Below are 18,749 nucleotides of genomic sequence, written 5' to 3' on the forward strand. Positions count from 1 at the left end.
ATTCCAGTTTGACTCGCTTCTTAGCATGTAGTCTATTGTTGTCTCTGGAGTTATAGCTGTGAGTGCCTTACTATGTCTAAGTGTGTCCCACCTATTGCACTCAAAAAAAGGTGTGCTCAGCATCATCTATCTCGTTGCAGTAGTTGCAAATCGGCTCTTCTCTCTTGCCTATTTTGTGCAGGTAGTTATTGAAGGAACCGTGTCCTGTAAAAAACTGCGATAGGTGATGATCAACCTCACCAAATCTTCTCGACAACCACGGCTTGATGTTGGGGATGAGGGTTCTCGTCCATCGACCCACAGCTTCCTGCGACCATCTTTCCTGCCAGATATTATAAACGGCATCCCTGACCTCTTGTTCTGGCTTGCCTTGTGCCCTCTCCACCCTCTTTTTTGCGATTAGGTCAATAGGAGGTGTACCCGATAACACGCACAGGGCGGCATAGGACACTGTCCTGTATGCGGACACAACACCTAGGAGCACACACCTGTGCGTCCTCGCCAGTCTCTCTGGAAGAAATGATCTGTGAGACTCTTACCGTACGGTTTACGATTTCATTGTAATTTTTTTGGATCTATCGGGTAAGTATCTGAGCGCATAGTCTCTAATTGAAGTTAAACATGGAGCGAGATTTTGTGTGAATCGTTTGGTATTAGAGAAAGGCGCGGGATCGCGCTTCCGAGAATCGGTTAATTTTTTAGTTGAGGGTTGTAAGTTACGGTAGGTGTTCGTCATCGGATGAGGCCCGCTCAGGGCTAGGAACGGAGGGGGTTGTGCGGCGACCGGTAACGTCACAGGGCAGATATCTTCCCCTACGGGGTCAGGTTGTATTCTGAAAAAATTTCTATAAGAAAAGAAGAATAATTGTTTAACTATTTTTAATTCGTTTTTCAGAATTAATCTAGGAAAATGTGTAACAATTTAAACGCGTATCTAGTTTTATATGTTTTTTACCTTTTTTAATTTATATTTAGATAACCGTTTAATATATCTGTTTCTTTGTATATATAATTTTTACATTATTTTTTCATTTTTTTTTTTTTTAATGAACATGACAATGCAATTTAAAAGATGAAAAATGCGTACAACGTAACTTATAAATATAAAAAAAAAAAAAATTTCGTGTATATATATATATATATATTATTATTATTTTTTATTGCAGATCATGCTCCGAAATACTTGCAACTTCTTCGCGAGACACCGTGCATAAGGTATTTCTTGAACATAAGAATGGGGATTCCCAGTAGTCTGTGAATTTATATCATCTTTATATTCTTTTAAGGAAGACGAATAATCAGTTTACTAACGCGTCACGAGTTTTACCGGGAATTAAACCCTTTATAAATCTGTAAATACCTACGAACTGCACAGGATTCATTATATTATTTTGAATAAAATCGACTTTAAGTCCCTCACAGCGTTATCTGTAGTAAACGTTAACTTAAATTCTAACTAAACAGCAATAATTTTATACTTACAAAACACCGATGGGATTACAGAATTCATAACATACCTAGAAATAAGAAAAAAAAATTAATACAAAAATAATTATTTATATATTTACATAGAAACGACACGCTTATGGTACTCTTACAATATACTAGATGATAAATGAATTTTGTAGCGTGTGAAAAAATGTCTCGCCTGGTCGAGAGATTCAAACCCGGGACCTCCGGATAAAAGGCAGAGACGTTCACTCCGCCATGGAGACGGGCAATAATAATAAATTACGTAATAATAACTCTAGCGGCCACATTGCTGTTCCGCATCGTTATTTTTAAAAAGTAATGTTGTTTTCCCTATAAAACGTTTTCCAGCGGTACAAGCAGATGAAGTTACTACTACCCGCTATATGTAAAAGATTGCTGCGGTGTATATTTTTTTGAAATCCGATGTGGAGACCACATTACTTCCTTGTACGCCTATCGAACTAGATATATAATGAAAGGTACGTAAAATTTTATTTCATTAATAAATTCTGATTTTTTTTTTATTGTTATTATTGAATTATTTTCTGTAATTTTTTTTGCGATCAAAGGTTAATAATTATTAATAAATCAATATATTTAAATTAAAAAAAAACGTTGAAAAAAAAAAGGAGATGAAGTCGGATTCGAACCGGTGTGCCATCCCCTTGTAAGATACAAATATTTCATTATTGAAATTTTATTTGAATAAAACTCTAAAACCAATGAAAATAAGTATCGCTTACGATACGTAGTTTTAAAGCTCTCGATGAAGACTTATTACTGCAGTAAGAAAAAGTCCAAACTCCAAATTAGTTGGATTTTGAGCTTTTTGGAAATTTTAGGTCCAGTCAATAAGCGGTACTTATTACCATCGGTTCCAGAGTTATAACCATACAAAAGTTTAATTAATGAAATATTGTGATCTTATAAGGGGAAAACACATCGGTTCGAATTCGACTTAATTTCCTTTCTTTTTTTTTTAACTTTTTTTTTTGTTTAATTTAAATATATTGATTTATTTATAATTATTAACCTGCGATTGTAAAAAAAATCCTTACAATAAATAGTAATTCAATAATAACAATATATATATGTATATATATATATATATATATATATATATATATGAAAAGAAATCAGAAGTTATTATTGAAATAAAATTTTATATACTTTTAAAAATGTGTATTTGTAATACACATAGTTCATGTAGTGTCTACATCTAATTTTTTACTAAAAAAAATGGCAAAAAGTAAAAAAAACGAAACGAAGTTGGTTTTTTTCGCTATGAACTTTGTTGTTTAGTTTGATGTCCTGAATCAGTCCCTTAATTTTGGCTTACATCTTCCCGGGCAATATGCGTGTGCATGTGTGTGTGTGTGTATGTGTGTGTGAGAGAGAGAGAGTGTGCGCACGCCCACACACACACACAAACACGCCTTTTGAAATTCTGATAAAAACGGCTGTTTTATTTTTAACCTGTTTGTACATTGTACGCCTACCGCTTATCAACTCGTCCACTAAATCATGTCTGTTACTGATAATATACTAAATAAATACTTTTTCCAGACGATTTATAACCGTACTGATTTTAGTTATCGCATTAATTCTATTTTCAATTACTAAATAAGTTTTGCGATTTCTTTTTTCCGAATTTTTTTATTTTTTGTTAGGAAAGATCATTAGCCCGGTGGAATTCGATAGAGTATGAAAAGACGACATTCCTGACCGAGATTCAAATTCGGCACCTCCCGTACGAAATCTGTTTTAACTTTTTAACTTACACGGCAAGTTTAAAGTCAATTAAGTTTATTACCCGAAAACTTACGTCGTTAAAAACGTTCATAAGTAATAAAAATCAGATGCGAACACCACATGACTTCCCTGTACGTCTATTAAATTATATATACACATTTTTTTAAGATGAAAAACATAAAATTTTATTTCATTAATGACTTCTGATTAGTTTTCATATTTTTTTTTATTATTATTATTGAAATATTATTTACTGCAATTTTTTTTTTTTACAGTCGGAGGTTAATAATTATTAATAAACCAATAAATTTAAATTAAAAAAAAGGAAAAAATGTTATAAACAAAAAAAGAATAGAAAGATTAAAAGAAGATGAAAAATGTAAAAAGGAAGAAAACGTTAAGACCAAGGAAAGAATAGAAAGATTAAGAGAGGATGACGAATATAAAAAGAGAGAAATTTTGAAAACTAGAGAACGTGTACGGTGTACGCAAATTAAGATCGCATCAAAGCACGACTAAATGACCGGCAACAAAAAACAAATAAATAAAATGATGACAATTCCGCCTTAGAGAGAATATTGACCGACAATATGAGAGGAGTAATGAATTAAAAGATAATTTTTTGGCAATTTATCAAAGATCGGACATGTATGCCTCAAGTGCATATGTTGTTCTTTTGAGGGTATATTTAATTTTAATTTAAACTAGAAAATCCAAAAATACGATTTTAATAATAATCAGATTTTAATATTTAATAATAGATGTTTCACTATAGGCATATATGTATATGTAATAATGCCTATTAAATTACATACACACATGTTTAAAAGTACATAAAATTTTATTTCACTAATAGCTTCTGATTTTTTCATATTTTTGTTTTTATTATTATGATTATTATTGAATTATTTACCATAAATATATATATATTTTTTAATCACGGGTTAATAATTAGAAATAAATAAATGCATATATTTAAATTAAAAAAAGAAAGGAGATGAAGTCTGATTGGAACCGATGTGCCTTCCCTTATAAGATCTAAATATTACATTAATTGAAATTTTATTTAGCTGTAACTCTGGAACCGAGGAAAATAAGTACCGCTTATGATATATCGTTGAAAAACTCTCAACGAAGGCTTATTACTGTAGTTAAGAAAAAGTCTAATATCCCGACGTTTTTGTATTTTGAACTATTTATTGGACGCTTTTGGTTCCGTCGATTGTAATCAAAAGAGAAGGTATAAAAAAAAGCTAGATGTTAATACAGTCCTAAATACAAAATTTAACATCTTACGGCTAATCGTTATCGAGTTATGCGAGATACATACGTACGTACAGACGTCACGCCGAAACTAGTCAAAATGGATATTTCCGTTGAAATCTGAAAAGCGAAATTTTTCGCGATGACAATACTTCCTTTACTTCGTAAAAGGAAGTAAAAATGATGAATAAGTTATCCTTTAGATGGCCTTTCGGAAGTTATCAAGTATTTTCCGCTTCTGAATTCGATGATAATTAATATTTATATACTTGTAATTGCACGATTGAAGCTTAATAACTTTTGATTTGAAAAACCGATTTTGTTGAAATTTTGTACAGAGATTCGTGTATATGAGACAGTTTGAAGGGAAAATTTTGGGGTCCAGCGGTCGGGATAGGTAGTTTCTTTCACGGTAAATTTTATCAAAATTTTGCAAACATAACACTACTTTTATATTCAGCTCGATATATGCGTGCGTGCTTATCTTGCCATTTTACAAATTTTACCCCTGAATTCTCCTCCTTTCCTAAAAATCAGAAAAGCTATCTTCTTTTTTTCCTTCTTCCTCTCCGTCTTCCTCTTTTTTTCAGTTTAGTCTTCGACACTACCGTCAGGATTACTTCAGAAGATGATATGTATGAGTGTAAATGAAGTGTAGTCTTGTACGGTCTCGGTTCGAACATTCCTGAGATGTGTGGTTAACTGAAACCCGACCGCCAAACAACACCGGTATCCACGATCTATTATTCAAATCCGTATAAAACTAACTGCCTTTACTAGGATTTGAACATTGGAACTCTTGAGTTCGAAATCAGCTGATTTGCGAAAACGCATTCACCGCTAGACCGACCCGGCGGGTTTACAACGGCTATTTAAATTAAAATAAATCCGTTCCTGAAACGCGAGGTTAATTTAAAGGGTTAACATAACCTTTATTTTTATTTTTTTCCGGTGCGTCGAAGGAACCCCATTTACGGGCCAAGTGCCGGACTTTCTAACAGGTTCTGTAACATGTTAAAGAGTGCGTATGTATGCCTGCGCCCGACCGACTAAAGTTCCTATCTCACCGACTTCCCTCCCGGGGCCAGACCCGCAATTAAGCATTACACACAAGCCCGGAAGCCTTTGAGTTCGAAAGGTCCAAAATATCATAACCTCTTTTTTTTTTACCTCCGGGACACCGTTAGATACGGCTTCAGAAGTTGAGATGGACGATTTGTAGCGTGTAAAATGTCATCCCTAACCGGGATTCGAACCTCCGGATGAAAGGTGGAGACGTTACCACTCACGCCACGCAGACCGCCACTTTCTTTTTCCTGTTTAGTCTCCGGTAATTACCTTTCAGATAATACTTCAGAGGATGATATATATGAATGTAAATGTAGTGTAGTCTTGTATAATCTCAGCTCGACCGTTCCTGAGATGTGTGGTTAATTGAAACCCGACCGCCAAAGAACACAGGTATCCACGAACAAGTATTAAAATCCGTGAAAAAATAACTGATTTTACTAGGACTTGAACGCTGGAACTCTCGACTTCCAAATCAGGTGATTTGGGAAGATGGTGACCGGAACTAAACAAACATAACCAACGCTCGCTAACCTCGAATAATTAACGTTAAATAAATAATTATAATTAAATGTACAAATTATATACAACTTATTAATAACAAAAGTGATATTAAACAAAAAACAGCAAAAATTGAATGACACCTCCGTTAACATAGCAGTACCATTTTTTCTTTTATTTTCATTTGTAGATCATGTCCTGAAATTCTCTCTTGTTCTTTGTGTTTCCTGTTCTTTTGTTTTTTGTGTTCTTCCCCGTTCTGTATACTAAACATATGATATTCGGTAAGGTGAACGAACTGTCTTATTATAATAATAATACGTCAGAGAAATATACGATAAATATCGTTTCTGGCAAAATGCCTTTTAAGTGATATTTAAACGGACAGTTTTTAACTTGCAACTGCCGTACAATAATACGAATCATTCTTTTTTTCTCGCGATGAAATGCAAAGAATTTCATATACAACAAATGAAAATAAAGAAAAACAATTCATATAAACACGTTCGGATTATCTTCGTCGTTTTTAACTAATAGCTTGCGAAACGTTTACCCTGATTTCTGCTCCGAACATAAATTGAAGCCGCTGCAACATAAATTTGATGCTTTCATAAGATTTTTGACGAAAATAAATTTAATAAAGATGTCCTCCAACTGTATATCTATTAATTTTAGAGAAAATTATAAAACAAAAAAAAAATGGTATCGCAAAATACAATTTTTTGGTTCTACGCACAATAGCTTGGTTAAATTGCACGTAACCAAATATAAATTTTTCGAAGAAAAATTTAAACATATTAATTTTCAGTTTGAAAGAATTAACTTTTAATGAATTAAACTAGATATGGCGAAACTTAGCAGAAAAATAATTTTAAACTAAAGAATCATTTCAATATTGGAAAATATTTAGAAAAAAACACGTCGACGAACTCCACAACGAGTGGAATCGTCTCTGCTTTTCATCTGCAGCTACCGGATTTCGAATACCGGTCAGGCATACCGTTTTTCATACGCTGAAAAATTTACATTTCCATATTCCCAAGTAAAGCCTTCTGCGGCTGAATTAATACATCAGGAAAAAATAATTAATGTAAAATAAACGAAAGTAAATTTATTGTAATAATAATTGCTAAAAATATCCTTCTTAACGTTTTGCACAATATTCACTGGAATTTCTCCATTTATTTTTTCAAGATTTAATCAAATTTAAGTAACATAGTAAAGTTTCCTTATTTAATTCTTTTTTTTTATAGTTGATTTTTTGTAGATATTTTGAAATATTAAAACCGATTCTTTTTACTTCCTTGCATGAAATAAAGGAAGAATTGTAATCGCGAAAAATTTCGGTTTTCAGATTTCAACGGAAATATCCATTTTGACTAGTTTCAGCGTTACGTCTGTACGTACGTATGTATCTCGCATAACTCAAAAACGATTAGCCATACGAAGTTAAATTTTGGATTTAGGACTGTTTTAACATCTAGCTTTTTATACCTTCTCTTTTGGTTACAATCGACCGAACCAAAAGTGTCCAAAAAAGCTCATAGTTGGGGTTTAGGACCTTTTCTTAACCGGAATAATAAGCGCTCATCGAGAACTTTTCAACGACATATCTTAAGCGGTACTTATTTTCATCGGTTCTGCGGTTCTAGCCAAATAAAATTTTAATTAATTAAATATTTCTATCTTACAATGGGATGGCACATCGGTTCAAATCCGACTTTTGTTTTTTAAATTTAAAATATTAATTATTAACGTCCGATTGTAAAAAAAAATTACGATAAATAATTGAATAAAAAAAAAAACAAAAAAAAAACAGAAGTTATTTATGAAATAAAATTTTATGTACTTTTCATTCTAAAAAAATGTGTATATGTAATTTAATAGACGTCCAAGGAAGTCATGTGGTGTCCACATCAGATTTTTTTTATGAAAGAGTGGCCTTCAACAGTTAAGATTATTATAAGTAATAGACCTTAGACTTTTTTTCATATTCGGTTGATGTTAAATAGAATTAAATTCTCTACAGATTTTATTTTTTTAATTGCAATTTAAAACAGTTGAACCGTAAGAAATTGTCTTTTTTTCGCGAAAAAACCTTTGTGTTTTACAATAATTTTCTAACAACCGTTAATGGAAATACAGTTGTGAAGTCTGTTTATTCATTTTATCAGGTCAAAAACGTTCAAATTTACTTCTTAATTTAAGTTCCAACGGCTTCCTTGGAACGGAGGTTATTGCAGGCTAATAACTAAAGTATATCCGAATTTATAAGGAAAGATTTTTAAAAAATGTACACACTGAACCGCGATAGAAAATTCATTTTCCTACGTAAAAAATTGAACATCTCGGAAAAGTAAGGTTAAAAGTAAAGTCCCGTTCGAAAAATAAGTGTAGTTTCCGATCGAATTTGAATGTTCCAAACAGTGGCCTTCAGCATCGATACGTTTCTGAATACGAGTCACGACCGTTTTCGTAGGTTGCACTAACGTAACCGACGAGATTACTACGCACACCGCTTGAATCTCATCCGGAAGTTGTCATATTGAGTAAATTTGAACTTTTTCTCAAGTTTAAAGAGGAAATCTTTCTTATCTCCTACTTAGCACAGGTGAAATCTACGTCCGCCTTCCGGCATGCCAAAAGGGAATTTTTTAAATCGGACTCTAGCCTTACGTTTCTATGAAATTTAACCTTATGTAGGATAGGAATACCCCTAGGTAGGAAAATAAATTTTCTGTGACAGTTCAAATTGTGTATACATTTTTTTGAAATTCTCCGTATTTATATTATGAACTTTTTTCTTTATTTCTCACTTGCAGAACGTGTACTTAAATCTTTTCAATTTGTTTAAGAAATACACTCTGTGTGTGTGTGTGTGTGTGTGTGTGTGTGTGTATATATATATATATATTCATTCATTCATATAATTATTTTCCTTACCAATTATGAGTATTTTTCAATTATAGAGAAAAAAAATGTAAAAGTGAAAAAACTTTGTCGATTAACATACATGTACTCTGTACGTAAAATGATTGATTTTCTATACGTATAAAGAAAATATAAAAAAAAAATTATAATACTACTACGTAAACATAATATATTCCAATAACTAAGCATTGTTTTATTTTTAAAATTTTTAAAGAAAGAATGCATATGAATATGTAATAAAACAATGAAGATTATATAAATAATGCAGTACATCAAAGTGAAAAATTATTTCTATATATAAACAGCTGAATATATTGTAACATCTTTTAAAACCATGATAGAACAATTGCGGTGTATATTATACAAATTTTTAACTTAGAATTATTCGTTCGTTAACAATTAAACATGCAAGCGTGTTTAATTGTTTACACACACACACACACACACACACACACACACACACACACACACACACACACACACAAGGGGAGAGGGAGAGAGAGAGAGAGAAAGGGAGAGGGAGAGAAAGAGGCAGAAACATTATTTAATCCTATTATAATAGAAATACGATGAGTAGCAGTTATATCTAATATCAAATGACAAAATAGAGCAGAATTAAATTTTAAGATAAAAGTTGATAAACGTTATAAATATAAAATAATTTAAATTTCCGACTAACGATTTACACCGACGTACACAAGGTTTAATTTCACTTTAAATATTTTAAATAAAATTTTACAACAGATAAATATTAAAAATAAATTATTGCCGGCAGGTTAAGTAACGATTATCAAAATAAGATTTAAACATCAAAATTTCCAAATTTAAAAAAAAACGGGCATTTTTTTATAGGGAAAGTTTATTGATGAAGTGATCCGTAACAAAAAAAAAGATTATTTAAAAGAGACTTGTTTAAAAATATTCAATAAATAAAATATAAAATTTTACGAATGTAATGAAAAAATACCTTCTTTTTCGTTCGGGGTACGAAATACGATACAGGTGCTAAACTTATTTTAATTTTAATGCCCTCGATGAAGAAAAATACAAAAAAAAGTCAAATAATAAAAATTAAAAGAGTTAAAGCCGAGTATTTATATTTTTTTTAGATTTTAAAGTTTTTTGGAAAAAAATAAAAATAAAAAGAGAATATATATTTTTTAGAGATGGAGAGTAAATTAAAAAAAAAAGTTTTTCTAAAAATATTCGTAAAATATAGTTTACACTTAATAAATCTGCCAATGTATAATTATCTCTAAATCTAACACCTTCTTTAAGAGAAGCTGAAGTAACAAAAATAACATTTTCAAAAACCTATTCTGCATTTTAGGTCAGGGGTCTAAAATTTAAAAAAAAAAGAAAAACAAATTTTATAGGTCTATTTATGTGACACATAAACTTTCAAAAACATATTTAAACCGAAGGTAGAAGAAAGAGCGCGAAAGAACTATAAACATATATTTCAATATTAGGTGACAAATTTGCTTCAATAGTTTTCTGTAAAACGGCTCTGAAGAAAATAGAAATCTGTTTTATAATGATAAGCCCCTCCCGTTAAAAAAAGAATACGATCGATGCCTCCATATATAGAAATATTTGAGCCAAATTTGAAGAAAATCAACACACGTTTACCGGTGTAATTTGGCGGCTGGGTTTCAATTAACCACACGTCGAACGGTCGAACTGGGACTGTACAAAAGTAAATTTCATTTACATTCATACATATCCTCGTAATACCTTAACGACGGTTCCAGAGACTAAACATAAAAATCTGATGCGGACACCACATGACTTCTTGTACGCCTATTAAATTACATATACTCATTTTAAAAAAATAAAAAGTATATAAAATTTTATTTCATTAATAACTTCTGATATATTTTTTATTGTTATTATTAAGCTATTATTCATCGTAAAAATTGTTTTACAATCGGAAGTATATAATTATTAATAAATCAATATATTTAAATTAAAAAAAAGGAGATGAAAACTGATTCGAACCGATATGCCTTCCCCTTGTAAGACCCAAATATTTCATTAATTAAAATGCTCATCATGGCTGAACGGAGGGGGTGGTTTGGACCGTGTTCGTCATAAGGAGGGTGTCTTTCCGTACGAGGATTATAAAAATAGCCAAATATTCTAGTATTTTAATTTCTTCTAGTTCTTTTTGAGGTACGTCGATTTTCGTTTTTTTTTCGATGTAAATGCGGTAAAATATTTGTTTTTTAAGCCCGTTATCTATCATTTATTCGTGCAAATTTCAAATTTGAGATGCATTCTTACGCATACACAGGTTTTCTGATTTGATTATTAGATTTTGGCTTTTTATAGATACGTCCTTTTCTGGTAAATATATTTTATCGGTCGATACGATTTTATTTTTCTCGTTCTTGTTTAATTGACTTTCCGCTTCGTCGATCTCCTTGGAGAAGCGGTAGCATCTCGACCTTTCATCCGGATCTCCCGGGTTCGAATCCCGGTCAGACATAGGAAAAACCATCGGTTTGATTTATTTATCCTAGATATTTAAATTTAATTGAAATTTAACGTTTTTTTGTTTTTTTTTTTTTAATTGAATTTTGTTAAAAATATAATACTTTATTGCCCGTTCGTGTTCGATAAAAATGCAATAATAAATAAACTCCATTCTTGTAGTTACTGAAACGAACGAAGCAAAAAACAACAAAATTTTACTAATCAAATTATTTGTTAATTACTCGTTACTTTATTTTCGATCATATTTCATTACTTGTTTTACGGTTCTATTACAACACTTACAACAATTTATAATTAATCCAAATATGCGAGATTTGTAAGCAAATTTTTTCTTAATAAAGAACAAGGAAAACTATCTAAATATTTAATTAAAAATTACTAGTTAAACTTACGGCAAAACTAAAAAAGTAACATTAACAAAATCGATTTATTATTTTAAATCGATATAAAGTTGAACATGATGTATTATAACCGTTACTAGTCGATAAAATAAATTAAGTTATTTATTATTACAAGTAAATTATAAACAGATTTTTTTTTCAGCGATTCATCGACGACACTTAACTGTAATCACAGCGTGAAATACGCATTTTATAGAGATAGTATTACTACACTATTAGAATGTCAAATTATCATTGGATTTCCCCTCCAGAACGGGATTTAAATATTTTTCACCCTACTAAATAAAAAAAACAACTTTTCTCATAGATAATTAAATACTAAGCAGAAAAACTACCACCTGTTTCCGAAAAAAAGACAGTAGTCAATTTCGATGAATTTCTTTAATTATTATTAATTTCTGTACTACTGCGTTATTTAGTTTAAAGATCACGGAAAATTTACTCAGCGACTGCTACACGGCGACTTCAAGCGGCTAGGTTTTCCTTATCGCATCGAGTATTTTACGGAACGGGTTCTCGTCCTCTAGCAGGCGACGCTACGTGAATTCGGCGAAAAAGGATTTCACGTACCTTTCAGTTCCCTTTGAGCTTTTTATTCGGCCGTTTCAGCGACCTTCCGCAGGAATTCAACGAATTAAGTCGAGCACCGCTGTTAAGTTCAACGAAACGGTACCGATGATTCACAATATAATGAAAAAACGGTTTCGTTTCCAGCGCACCCAAAGAATTCGTGAACAATACGGGCTCATCATTAAAGTAGTTTTTGATAGCGTTCGGCACGATTTGAATCGATCTGTCAGCAACTTCCACGACGAAACATTCGCCGTTTTAGGTAGATTTCATAAGAAAGCTAATGGATTCCAAGATTCGACTTCCGGAAAATTCGATATATCTTCGCGTTTCATATCTCCCAGACCCCAAAACTACCGTTAGTCCAAACGTTTATGTATATATATATATATATATACATACATATTTCGCTTTTTGTGGACACGATAACTGCCGTAATTTTGCGCCAATCCCTTTCAAACTGATACATAAAATATAACAACCCAAAATCTCAGTCGAGTTCGTTAATGGGCAAAATCGGACCATGGGAATGGAAATGGGGGAGGACCTTTTTCGAAAAAAAAAATATCGCTATAACTTTCCTATTAAGTAAAATATCGAATTTGGTTAAAATTCCAACTGTTCTTTAGATAACGGCCTAAACCTCATCAAAGTAAAGTTTTTTTTATATCGCTAAACATCGGCCCAGGGAGTGCAAAAAATGGAGCTTCGAAGACAAAAATATCATAATTCCCTTAATAGCCGCAGCGTCGAATCGGTTTAACATGGGTGTTAGTCTTTGAAACGTTACCTAAAACGTTTGTCTGAAACAATTTTTTATATGACCGACCCTTACGTCAAAGGAAGACTAAAATATTGCTGAAGTTACGAGAAGATAACTTGTCGTATGCTAAGCATGTGAAACCTTTTTTCACATGCGACTTGTGTATGGAGTAAATTTGAAGTTTTAACTTTAAGGTGGAAATCTTTTTTATCCACTACTTTACTAGTTATTACTTAACCGATAAATAATTTTCTTAACGTTATTAGTAATTCAAAAATGAAAATTAACGAATGCGTTCGCTTTCGAACAATCCAAAAAAAAATCGAGGAAAAATGAAAGTTCTTGTGAAAAACGTTTTGGGTTACAATTAAACCCCCTTCACCAAATGACGTTTTTATGATAAAAAATTTATTTTTTTGAATATAATTAATTACTAAAAAAAAAAACTATATAATATTTGACCCCCCTGACTCGAGAGCTATTTTACATCGCATTTTTAATAAAGCTGTTGACTTGTTTTGTAAAAGAATCGTAACTCGCATAAGATGGGTGTTTTATAGTAAATTCGGTATCGTGAATTTAACACGAATTTAGATAATTATCTGAAATCGAATTAAAAAGAGAACGAAGATTTGCAACTAATGACATTTTACAAACGGGACACGTGATACGACAGTTCTCTCCTTTAAATGCAATCCGATCGCAATGACTTATGTAGCTGGTATTTATTACGATTATTATTATTTACTTATTTTATTTATTTATTTTTTTTACCCTCCGGGACCACTGTTAGGTATTGCTTCAGCGGATGAGATGAATGACAATTTTTGTAGCGTATAAAAAATGACATGCCTGACCGGAATTCCAACCCGGGACCTCCGGATGAAAGGCCGAGATTATTTTGTAATTTATTTAAGTCGGATTTTACTACCTGTAGAAGGATGTATGTTCATTCTAAACCGCATGTACTTGCACTCGAACAAGAATACCGTTCCCAGTTTGCCTTCTTAATACGTAAAAAATAATTTCGAATATATCCATTATGTAACTCCATCGATTTGCATCGATTTTAAACTCATGTACACAAATCGGTGTAGCACTGACGACAAATTTTTTTGGTAATCTAAAAAATATATTAAACATTTTTTTAAAAACTACAATTATATTAAATGCACACTAAAAACTAAAAAATATTTAAAAAAGTTTTAAAACACCGCTCTTAAATTAAAAGCACTAAAAGGTAAAAAATAATTTTAGGGCGGTATCTCAGAATGGATTTGATGGTGACATGTAAGATTATGTGAAAAGTCGTAGCTTCAAATTAAAAAATTTGATGTTTACGCCAATTTTTCCATACGCGTGACTAATGGCCTAAAGAGTGGGATGTCTCGCTCTTTCACCGATCGCGAGATTTAAAAAAAAAAACAATCAGATCAACGCCCCTTGTACAGAAATATTTGAGCCAAAATCGAGAAATATTTTGAAAAATATCGAGAGATATTTGATGAAAATCGGTTCGGTCGATCTAGGTATATCAGGCTAATAAAATCACTTCGCTAACAAAAGTCGCGAGTTCTAAGGTTCAAATCCTAGTAAAGGTAGCTACTTTTATTATTATTTAGCCGGTGTAACCACACGGATCAAGTAACTTTTATTAGGATTTGAATACTAGATCGTGGATAACGATGTTCTTTGGTCGTCGGGTTTAAATTAACTATACCTCTAGGAATGGTTTTACCTGAGACTGTACAAGACTACATATCATCTTCTGAAGTAATACCTTATGGCGGTTCCGGAGGCTAAATATAAAAAGAAAGATAAGGTATATCGGGCTAAAAGAGGTGCGATACGCATGTCGTCACCGACACGCTAAAGTAACGTAGTAAAGTAAAGTAGAAAATCGGATTTTGCAGATTCGTCAGTTTACGACCGATTTGAACGTCCTGCACTTTCCGGTAAATTATCCAGCGCGTATCTATTTCAGGAAGGCTAGTTTAAAGCTTTTCTCTTTTACGAATACGGATTCCTATTTAAAATTTGACGATCAAAATTTTGTTTAACTCCCTGAAAAGCTGAGTTTTCCACATTCGTTACTTTAATAAGGTGGAGATTATATGTGCAAAATACAGCTCGACCAATAAATCGCAAACTTTTGGGTTATTGTTAATATCACCCGATAAAACCGCTGTATTACCGTTTATTTTATAGATATAATTTAACGAAACTTAATTTACGCTCGCTTCGTTCGCTAACTTTGACTAATTACAGTAATGTTTTTTTGAGTATTTAAATAATAAATTCAGTAATTATTACAATTATTTATTATTTAAACAATCAAAACGTTACTGTTAATCGGTGAAGGTTAGCGAGCGAAACGAGCGTAGGTTAAATTTGGTCGATTATATTTATAATAGTTATATTTTTAATATGTAAAACATTATTGTTACGGTCGACGGGCCCTAAAGCGTAGATTAAAAAAAAACCGATTACCATTTTTTAAACGATCACCGTACTTTCTCCTTTAAATAATTCTTCTACGGGTTTTCTATTCGCCGGGAAAGTAATAAATAATAATACAAATTTTGAACGAAATAAAGCAAAAATATTTTTGAGCGCGTTAAAAAATACACAAAAAATAAAAATTAAACGACGTCGGAAAATTTCAAATCGTTCAGATTTTTTAATTAAAATTTCTTAACATATTACCTAAACAGTAATATTGTTTTTTTCTATTTATTAATAAACAAAATTACTTAAATTTTAATTACAAAAGATAGATTTTAATTTTTTTTCAAGGTTAAGTGGTTTTGTATGTCATTTTAATAATTATAGCGATACATAAATTTATGCCGCAAAAAAAAATAAAATAGAAAAAAGTAGATAATAATAACTACCGAAATTAAAAATTCCATCGTACGTTATAAAAATCTTGAAAATATTATATTTGGATGATTAACCGTATTAAAAATTTTTCCTTTTAATCACAAATTATATTTTCTATTTATTTTTTGATAAACGTTAGAAAAATTAAAACAAAGCTGTTTCTTGTTGTATACGTAAAATTATTTATGTCACCGGTTCCCAAACTTTTCCGAGTCGCGGCGCCCTACCTTAAAAATAAATAAAATTCGCGTATCTTCATTTTGTTTTTTTTTTGTTACTTTATTAACATTAAATTAATAATGTCTTGGGTAAATTAATTATACAATATTTCGCGGCGCCCCTTAGAAGAGGGGCCGCGGCGACCGGTTCGGGAACCGTTGATTTATGTAATATAAAATAACCTGTAAAAAAAAAAAATAAGATCAATTTATAAAAAATAAATAACCGTTTAGGAACCTATTTAAAATACGATGAATATAATTTTTTATAAATACTAAAACCGTCGATGAATTTTAAATTAGAAAATACTAATTAAATCAAGACCATCTTGTGTCGGTGCGGTAACATCTCGAATTTTCATCCGGAGGTCCCGCGTTCGAATCCCGCCAGGCGTGACATTTCTCATACGCTAAAAAATTTCTATTTTCATATTCCCATGTACAAGTTTCTTCTGTGAATTAATTCACCCGGCAAAAAAATTAAATAAACCTTTTAAAACATATTTTTTAATATTTAAAAAATATATACGTACGTTTACAAAAATATTTTCCGCATTTATTTATTCGCGCAATTTTAATATTAACTGTTTCGCAAGTAGAATAACGATCCGTAAATTTTTTAAATATATTTCCCGAAATGCTTGTGCAATTTTCCATCAGAAATATGCAAAAATTAAATGGAGTAAAGATAACGTAGGGAGACAAACTCGATTCCTTATCTTATCTACATAAATACACTATTAGGTACTGATCGGCATAAAATGTATATTTATTTATTAAAAATTTTTTTTTTAATTTCTTTAATTTTCAGGAAGTCATCGAACGAAAGAAAATTAATAAATTATTATATCATCGGCAAATTTTAAACCGAAGATGTGAAATTTAATAAAAGAAGAAACAAAAAGACTGGAATTATTCTTAAATAAAAAAAATCCCTTTCGGCGCTTAGAGGGGATAAAAAAGATTTCCGCATTAATGTAAAGAAAAATTTCAAATTAACTCGATACGACAGCGGTCGCATGTGAAAAAAGTTTCAAATGTTAACGTACGAAAAGCCTTCTTATAATTCCGGTAGCATTTTAGTCATCTCTTGGGTTGATCATATCAAAAAGGCTACAGAAAAATTTTCATGTAATGTTTAGAGGACTAACCGTCGGTTTAAACCGATTTGATACTCCGCCTGTTACGGATGGTATGATTTTTTGTCTTCGAAACCCCATTTTTTTTTTCAGTCCCTCCGCCGACAATTGGTGATTTCAAAAAATTTGACTTAGATCTGTTTTAGGTCCTTATGCAAAGAATAGTAGGGACTTTAAAAGAATCGGGTATTTTACTTAATAAGAAAATTATAGCGATATTTTATTCTTTCGAAAAAGCCCTCCCATTTCCACCCCTACGGTCTGATTTTGCCCGCTAACAAACTCGACCGAGATTTTGGGTCGTTATATTTTACGTATCGATTTCAAAGTGATCGGCACAAAATAATTATTGTGGATACGGCAGTTACCGTATCCACAAGAAAGTGAAATATATAAATGTATATATAAACTTTTAAACTGACGATGGTTTTGGGGTCTGGGTGACGTCAAACGCGAAGATGTGTAGCAATTTTCCGGAAGTCGAATCACGGTACCTATTACAATAGGTAGCTTTCTTATGAAATCTATCTGATACGTCGGTTTGAAAAAATATTCAAAAGAAGCGTAAAAAGCAAAAAAACGATGTTTTAATGGAAATAAGAAAAAAAGTGGGCGAGTAAAACAATTTTATTACCCAAATTTCTTTTAAATTTTTTCACGAAAATACAAGAATATTATTATTATTATTAAGATAATGTCATCGGACTATATATAATTTATAAGTCGACTACGGTAACAGCTACATATTAAGTCCTTTCAATCTTACTTAACACTCGGTGAGATGTGATGTTTTTTTCGAGTTCATTTAATAGTAGCACATCGATGGGAACGTCACCGGTGGCATCCTGGCCGAGGCGGACTGTAATATGCTAAAAGCCGAGGTTTCGAAGATGACCTCCGGTAAATCCCATAAGGGCTGGGAACGGAGAGGATGGCGGAGGGTGTCTTCCCCTACGGGGTTCAGGAGTATGTACAATAATTATTAGTAAAATAAATATAATACAACATTTAACGATAAAGATTATCATCAAAGTTCTTGTCTACTACATGCGTGTAGCGGTATACGTTTCCGTTAAAAAAAAATAAAAATCTTCCTCCTTTTGGGTAACGCATTAAAAAACAGAATTAAATTTTCTTCTCGGCCGTCTTCCGACCGTGACATACAAAAGTATTACGATGTTAAATTTTATAAGTTATCGTAAGAAAAAAATATTAAACATTAAATACTAATAAATTCCCACGCTTTACACACTCATTAATCGTCCCCCACATTCAAAAAAAACTAAAT

The 18,749-nt window shown here is 31.5% G+C and overlaps 1 protein-coding gene across 6 annotated transcripts in view; it reads right to left on the reverse strand.

The window, feature by feature from the left end:
* LOC142333283 (very long chain fatty acid elongase AAEL008004-like) overlaps positions 1–18,749 on the reverse strand; it is a 379,873-nt gene that overhangs the window by 215,827 nt on the left and 145,297 nt on the right. The gene's annotated exons all lie outside the window — the stretch shown is intronic.

This window comes from Lycorma delicatula, chromosome 12 (assembly GCF_047948215.1).
Source record: "Lycorma delicatula isolate Av1 chromosome 12, ASM4794821v1, whole genome shotgun sequence".
NCBI classification, from domain to species: Eukaryota; Metazoa; Arthropoda; class Insecta; order Hemiptera; family Fulgoridae; genus Lycorma; species Lycorma delicatula.